The sequence below is a fragment of the Trachinotus anak genome, unplaced genomic scaffold, assembly GCF_046630095.1.
Source record: "Trachinotus anak isolate AG129_WGS33_773 ecotype Australia unplaced genomic scaffold, CSIRO_AGI_Tana_v1 ptg000005l, whole genome shotgun sequence".
In the NCBI taxonomy this organism is placed as follows: domain Eukaryota; kingdom Metazoa; phylum Chordata; class Actinopteri; order Carangiformes; family Carangidae; genus Trachinotus; species Trachinotus anak.
Genome location: NW_027273856.1, coordinates 19,766,445 through 19,773,542, shown reverse-complemented (window position 1 = coordinate 19,773,542; position 7,098 = coordinate 19,766,445). Strand labels below are relative to the sequence as shown.

Genomic DNA, 7,098 nt, shown 5'->3' with positions numbered 1-7,098 from the left:
AACACAGGTGTTATTATTAATGTCACCAATGGCTGTTCTGTCCAAGTGTAGCAGTAAGCAAGGAGCCGGCATGCACAATACCAGCATCATGAAACTGATGCAGAACTCAGCCATCATTCTTTCATTATTTACACCCTGTGCTGTGGTCAGAACGTCTCATGTGAAAAAGGCCTGTTGAAATAAATAAAAGCTTCCAGTAACATCATGCTCTAATGATACTGTGGCATACGTAAGTTTGAACACAGGTGTTTGCCCTGCTGTGTGGAGATGTGTGCAGCTATACATGAAGTAATGTCACCAATACACTGTGCACTAACGAGCATGGTAAAGCTCCTCCGCCTTCATTGACTGATGGAGATGTCAATCAAACGGTGAGTACACACCCAGACAGACCTGAGAGGAGACCTAGTCAAGCAAGGTGAAAACACCTGTGTGAATGTACCATGCATACATACAGTAGGAGCAGTGAGGAAGAGTAAACCAACATGTGCCTCTGACGGGGTCATAATCCATCAGGTAAGAACAAATAGCCCTTTAGGCAACAACTGGAAAGCTTTAAAAGAGGCTGTGAAGATATGGACAGTATTTACTGGTCCTGTGTGGTCTAAAGCAGCGGATTAAAAGGTTTCTGCCTGAGTTAATTGTCCCACAAGTATCCTATCTAAGAGGCAGCCAAGATAAGAAGTGGGCGAATTGTTTAAGGAGCTGCTGCTAAATGGAATTCAGGCATCATTCATTTTATTATTTGCACCCTTGTTTTTCCAACTGTGTCGTGTCAGAATGTCTTTTATGAAAAAGGCCCATCCTCTGAACACCGTGGTTGTCTGTTGCTAACCTCATGTAGTTCCTTCTTTGCTCGACTGCATCACATTGCTCAGTGGGTTCATGGAAAAGTGGTTAGGAAAGCAGAAAGGGCATCGATTTTAGGCGATTTGGATCCAGCCAGAGAGTGGCCTGCTGATTTTCATTCTACCCATCTAATCAGGGGCTGATTTACAACTATAGGATGCAAAGTGAATGTAATTGCCAGCATTTAATTACCAGGTAGGGTGGAAAAAAAAACAGCATTGCTCTGGATACTGCTGGACCAAGAATGAAACAGAAACTGTATTAGGGGATTCTCTCCGTGAGACCCTCCCATGCACATTTTAAACATGTCTTCATAGCCTGAAATCTTGTCTGTACTGTAACCAGATGTTAAATAATCTGAATTGTTGATTCTCTCTACAGTATGGAATGAAAATATCTGTGTGTGGATGTGGGTCGGCATGCATCTCTGGAGCTCCCTCAATGACCCCTGATGATCCCAGGACCCTCTCGCACGGACGGAACTGTACCGCCCGCGCTGATGCTGAACCGCGACCACAGCTCTGCAGGTACATGCAGTTGCACACAGTCGCGGGTGGGGGGCGCTGTAGGGCTTGTGTAAGCAAAACAAATTGAAAGGGGAGGAGCAGCATCGGGAGTAAAGTGGCCACACGGTGTGCCAGTCAGTCCAAGCGGTCCAAACATCTCAGATCCGCCGCCGCGCAGCGAGCACTGAAAGACGCGTCTGCCAAGTCCTGACCACTCCACTTGGTGACGTGCGGCGCGGAGCTCAGACAGGCCACTGACCGACCAGCACGCAGCCGCTGCCAGTGCACAGAGCTCTTCCTTTCGCAGTAAAATGCAACAGCGGTCTTTGCGGGATAAAGACAGCATTCATACATAAGCAGCGTCGTAGCGAAACAAGGACAAACGCCGGGGGACAGGAGCAGCGAGCGGCCGGGTAGGTGAGCGCTCAGTCAGCGGAGGTGGACGCGGTCGCCACGCTGACTCCGTGCACGCTTCATTTGGACGTCCTTTGTGTCAGGAGTTGAGACGGCACACGGGCACTTGTTCTGTCGTGAATGAATGAGAGGAGGCTCATCAGTTTGACTGCCACCCCTAAGCTGGGGACCAGAGCCGGATAAATGGTGTGTGCGCCGCTCGCGTTGTGCGCAAGCGCTCCTGCAAGAAAGGACAAACTAACTTCACGTCCCGCAGCCTGTGAGGGAAACTAGGAAAAAATTGAAATAGCCGATAATTCATTTAATTTGCCACAGAAATCATCCAGAAACGTCTCTTAATTTAACTGAAATCAGTTTGACACGGTATGAAATTTACGCCAAATTAACGCCTTAGAGCCTTAAGTTGTTAGCTAGTTGTTAACTAACATTAACTAATGTTATGTGGCTTTACGCTGCGCTACATCTTTTTGAATTTCTGCATGAATATGTTCCCAAAATAAACACTTCAACAAGCCTGAATGCCACATGTGCACGGGTTGCATTTGAAATATATAGTATATTTCTTTTTGCGTCCTAGTTCCGTGTACTCTGTAATTCTCCTACGTCTATTCGTGAAATCCTATTATTATATTCCACAGCTGTATGTAACTTGTAGCCCACACTGCGGAACCCATCCTGCAGACAACAGAGCATTACTCATCACTAGTCCCATGTGATGGTACAGTGAGGTGCTGTGGGTCTTAGTTGTGGGAGCGGCCGGTGGTGAGGGTCGCTGCCCTCTCCGCGGAGAAAGTTACCGATGAACCCGTCCATTTGGAAACACCGCCACTCCACCATGGACAGCGGTGTTTTCATTCTCCCTGGCAAGCGAGAGGCTGTTGATGAAAGAATGAAGTTGGTACTAATCATAGTATTATCACATTTAGCCTGCATTCCATATGTAGCGTGATTTATTACCAGCTCCCATACCCAAAACCACACTTGTCAATCCTCGTTGGTCTTGGCACTGGTACCTGTTTATGAGCTCTGGCATGAGCGTGTTACTATATATAAATAGATGTACAGCCACCCGACTTTACTATATGTGCTTCTATTCCTAAATGGATGTACTTGGGTGTTGTTATTGTATTACCGGGCCAAGCTTGGTGAGTAGTAGCAGGACACACTTCCCTGCTGATGACATTTGAAAACCTAGCAGGCTATCGTGAATCAAGGCAGGGATTAAGGGCTTTAGTCCTAGTCCTCCCTGAACAGGCAGGGAGCTCTGCACCCAATGAGGTAAGACAATGCATTTGCCTCAGAGCCGGGGCCATTTAGCAGGTGTCTTCTCACCTCATCTGCTGTGTATGATGGAGAACTGTCTGCATATTTAGAGTAACCAGTCACCGTAGGTGTAAGATTTCGCAGCAGCAGCATCACCAGCAATATACGGAGGTGTACATTTTTGTGTACTAAGCCTCATTGTCAGGCAGAGCACACCTCTGTGGAAGTATTGTGGTTTCTCCAGTTTGTCACAAGCTTCTTTACAATAAACTCAATTAGGGATAATCCTTCTATATCCAACGCGATTTAGGTTGGGCAAGGGAACCGCTTTGGCCTGAGGAATTCATTTAGAAATTTCCCCAAGGCATTTATCCTATTAGTAAAGGCCAAGCGAAAAACAAGTCCCGTTGTTATGGTCAGCAAGTTACAATACCGTGGCTGAAGGCTGTTTATGTATTAAGTTTTTATTTCATCCCATTCTCCTAAGTAGGAGAGCTCTTTTGCAGGGTAAGGGGAGCATAATTTGATTGGTGTGTTTGTCGGGCAGTATAAATACAAGCAAAGAAGGCAGGACAGATGAAATGCTGTACAGTATATTCTTGTACTTGGATGAAGTTGTGATCCGTTGGTTTTGCCTCTGGTGATGGACTGCAGTTAAAAAGAGTGCAGAAAACAGAAGCTGTGCCAGGCCTGCCAACCAACATGACCGCAGAAATCCAGGCTCTCTGTGTTTTTCACGTTACAGCAGTCAGATAAACATAATGGTGCCTCGGCTGCTGTAAGGGAGCAGCATGGAAGAGATGGAGCCATTTCCACTGTCTCCTTTCTTAAGTATGTACACATAACCAGTCTGTTTATCGGCACCCGCTCGCCTAAGCAAAATATTAATGTGTGAATGTAGCCAGCGATTACACTGATTCTGGTGGAGCAGTGGGTATTAGAAGGCCAATCTGGACCAACCCACCCTGAATCAAAATCAAATGGGAGAGCAACTGTTCATGTATTTGTGCCCTGATGGAAAATGAACTCCAAGTTTAAAATGGGTGTTGTTTTTTGTAATCACATTTCAAAGACATGCACAGCAGATTTTTTTTTTAATTAGAGTGTCTTTCATAGGCTAGTGTGAATCAATATGTGCATTTATTCTGTGTATAGTTTACCTGTAATACAAATGCAGTGGTCAGCATCCTTTCAGAAATGACTGAGCAATGTTGAGCATAAGCAGAAAAGTACAAACACTATTAGCCATTTCTTTGTGGTCCACTGCTCACCTGCCTAAGAAACTGTGTTAGCTGCTGGAAACACTGCATATTAAATGGTTGTTATCTTAGAGTGCTGAAGCTGTTCCTTGTCCTTTTGATTAGAACATTTTCAAAAGACTGAGGGGGAAAAAGTCATTTGCACCACTTTAATATCTGTGTATCTGCAGTTAAAAAGCTGTAGTGTTGTTATCAAATTCCTATTGTTAGTTTCACTGACAGCAGGTGATAATGAAGTGACTCTTGAAAAATAATTTGAATATTAAAATGATCAAGGTGTTATCACATTTTCGCAGAGCATCAATCATGCAGAGCAACCATATGGTTTGTCTGTGTCTTCTCCTAAATTACAATATAACTTCACTTGAAACCCAGTGTTGCTGTGTGCAACTTTAACATTTTCTCAGACATCAAAGAAAAATGATTCTTTTGTGTGTTCAGGTGGCACTCAACAATGAGAACACTGTAACAGCCTCTTGAACCTGGAGGGCATGATGCTGAAGTGCACTTGGCTCATAAATATGAAGTCAGTTTTATCCACAGCTAAAACTAAATGCAAAGGACGGGCTGGGCCATCTGCAGCATATTTAATAATTGTTGGTGAAAGAATTACAAATTACTTAATATCAGCATGAGCAGCCACATTGTTTTATGCAGCACAAGTGTCATTTTGACCAAATAATTAAAACTTGGTTGTGGTTGTATTCATCAATTTTATCTCAGCCCCAGCCCCCCTCGGCACGTAACTCCCTGTATAACCACAACATGTTTTTGCACTTTGCTGTTGGCACAGCTTAGCTAGAGAGTTAGCTAATACATTTTACAGGTGCTGGTAGGAGGATTACTTTACATTTAGACAGAGGCAGGCTAGCTGTTCCCCCTTGTTTCCATTCTTTGGAAACAAGGGGGTCTAATGCTCGACAAGAAAGCAAATGAGCGCGTTTCTCAAAAATATTGGAACTATTGTTTTAAATGTTTATGATGGCTGAATCCTTGTGGCGCTTGTATTTTTCTTAACCCCCAAATTTTCCATCCCAGTATAACAGACGTCTTAAATAACGCTCACACAGAAGTCTTGGGTTATGCTTACATAGTCCTTAATTTAATTTTAATTGGTTCACAACATATACTTGTTTTCTTTTCTCGTCCTTGTTTTTGTTCAACTTGAAACTGTCATTTGAATTCACCCAGCAAGCATTGCATTAAGAAACACAGCCTATCATAGCTAAATTGCTACATCAACATAAGTGGTGCACAGAGGTAGCTGAGTGCAGCATGCAGCATCTTCTTTTCCTTTCAGGTAGTCATGCTGACATGGTGAGAGTGTCAGTTAAATGACAGCTGGACCAACCTTAGATTATCTTTACCTGTTGGAGACAACAGCCGCATCCAGGCTTCAGCCACGGCCCGCAGCCGGTCAATTGTTCTGAAGTGACGCCGAAGCAAACTCGGTGTAAATCAGTTGTTTCAAGAGATCCAGTCTCTCATTGATCATGGTGGGTCTCAGGAAGTCCTGGCCGTGATTATTAGCGTATCAAAGGTAACAAGCTTGATAAGAGAAGAGCTGAGAGCACGCTTGATCTGTCTTGAGTTGATAGGCTGGGTGCAGCTTTGACATGATGAAGGAGTTTACTGTGAAAGGAGAGGATGAGATGAAATTTCCCACGAAGACAAAGCAGATCGAGGCCATTATTTTTGCCATCAGGTGTTTTCAAAGTAACAGCTGTAAATAATTTGTAACTTTGATGTTTGCAGGTTCCATTAATACAAAATGCATTTCTGTAGTCAAGTTATTTAATGAGGAGCTATTGAGAAACATTGCCGCTGTCTGGACAAATGGACGCCAGTGTTTACTTTCTGCAGTACAATTCAGTACCATCTGATGAAAAATCTGAGTTATTCTTCAATCCTGACAGCTATAGCTAGTATAAAGATGAGCATGGTTAAAAAATCCTAGAGTAAATTTTGCACCTTTCGCAACAGCAGTGAATCAATCTTCTGCCATCCCCACTGCAGCCTTTATGCTTCCCTTGCTGGGTTTCAACGGCGGTGGTATCTTTGCTTGAATATGCTGCTGAATATTTTTGCTTGATCAGAGGCTATTACAAAGCATAATATACTCGCTAATGTACACGGGGCAAAAGGCCACGAGCAAACGCAGTGTTCCCAAGCTTTTTAGAGATCAGTGAACTATGAAAAGCAGTCTCTTCAGCTGCCCTCTTGAACGCAGTCACTGAAGGGCTAGTGATGCTGGTATCATATTTCTAGAAAGCCTGCAGTTTTCCCTGTTCAGGGACCCAAATGGTCTCAAAATGCACTCAGCTCTCAACCTCCTACATCCATGGAGAATTGAGTTGGTAGCTCACTTTCAAATGTTAGTTTGGGTCATTTTAAATACGTTTTTAATTCTGAAACTAAGGAAATTTAATTGGAATGATTTTTAAATGCTTCTAGCTTGTGTTTGTGGATAGTAAAGTATGACTTTTTTTATGGATTACTATATAAATTAGTGTTTATTATTTGAGTATTTTGAGTATTTTGTACATACATTAGATGTATATTAGTCATTATCTTGCAGATATTTAGATGTATATTAGTTAAGAATGGTTTTAGCAGATTTGTCATCTATTATCTTTTGTGTTTTTAATCCATTTACTTTAACAAAAAGGCCTGTTCCCTAAAAATGAACACAAAACAGCTACTGATAACAGCCTTGATGAAGTGCATAGTCCTTTGTGGAGCCGTCCATCTTGTCCAGCACTACACTGTGCACATACATGCCACATTTGTTGAAAGCTGTGCATTAG

At 43.1% G+C, this 7,098-nt stretch overlaps 1 protein-coding gene across 6 annotated transcripts in view; it reads left to right on the top strand.

Moving 5' to 3' along the window:
• Nucleotides 1-425: 425 nt before the first annotated feature.
• The window catches only part of LOC139621855 (kelch-like protein 29), a 200,879-nt gene continuing 194,206 nt past the window's right edge, over nt 426-7,098 (top strand). For 3 of the 6 annotated variants that reach the window (XM_071478764.1, XM_071478758.1, XM_071478762.1), the window contains exon 1: nt 1,450-1,768. The gene's annotated coding sequence lies outside the window, so the exon portion shown is untranslated. Of the gene's footprint in view, nt 517-1,230; nt 1,377-1,449; nt 1,773-7,098 lie in introns of those variants that run through there. The other 3 variants (XM_071478759.1, XM_071478763.1, XM_071478760.1) reach the window with 2 other exon arrangements.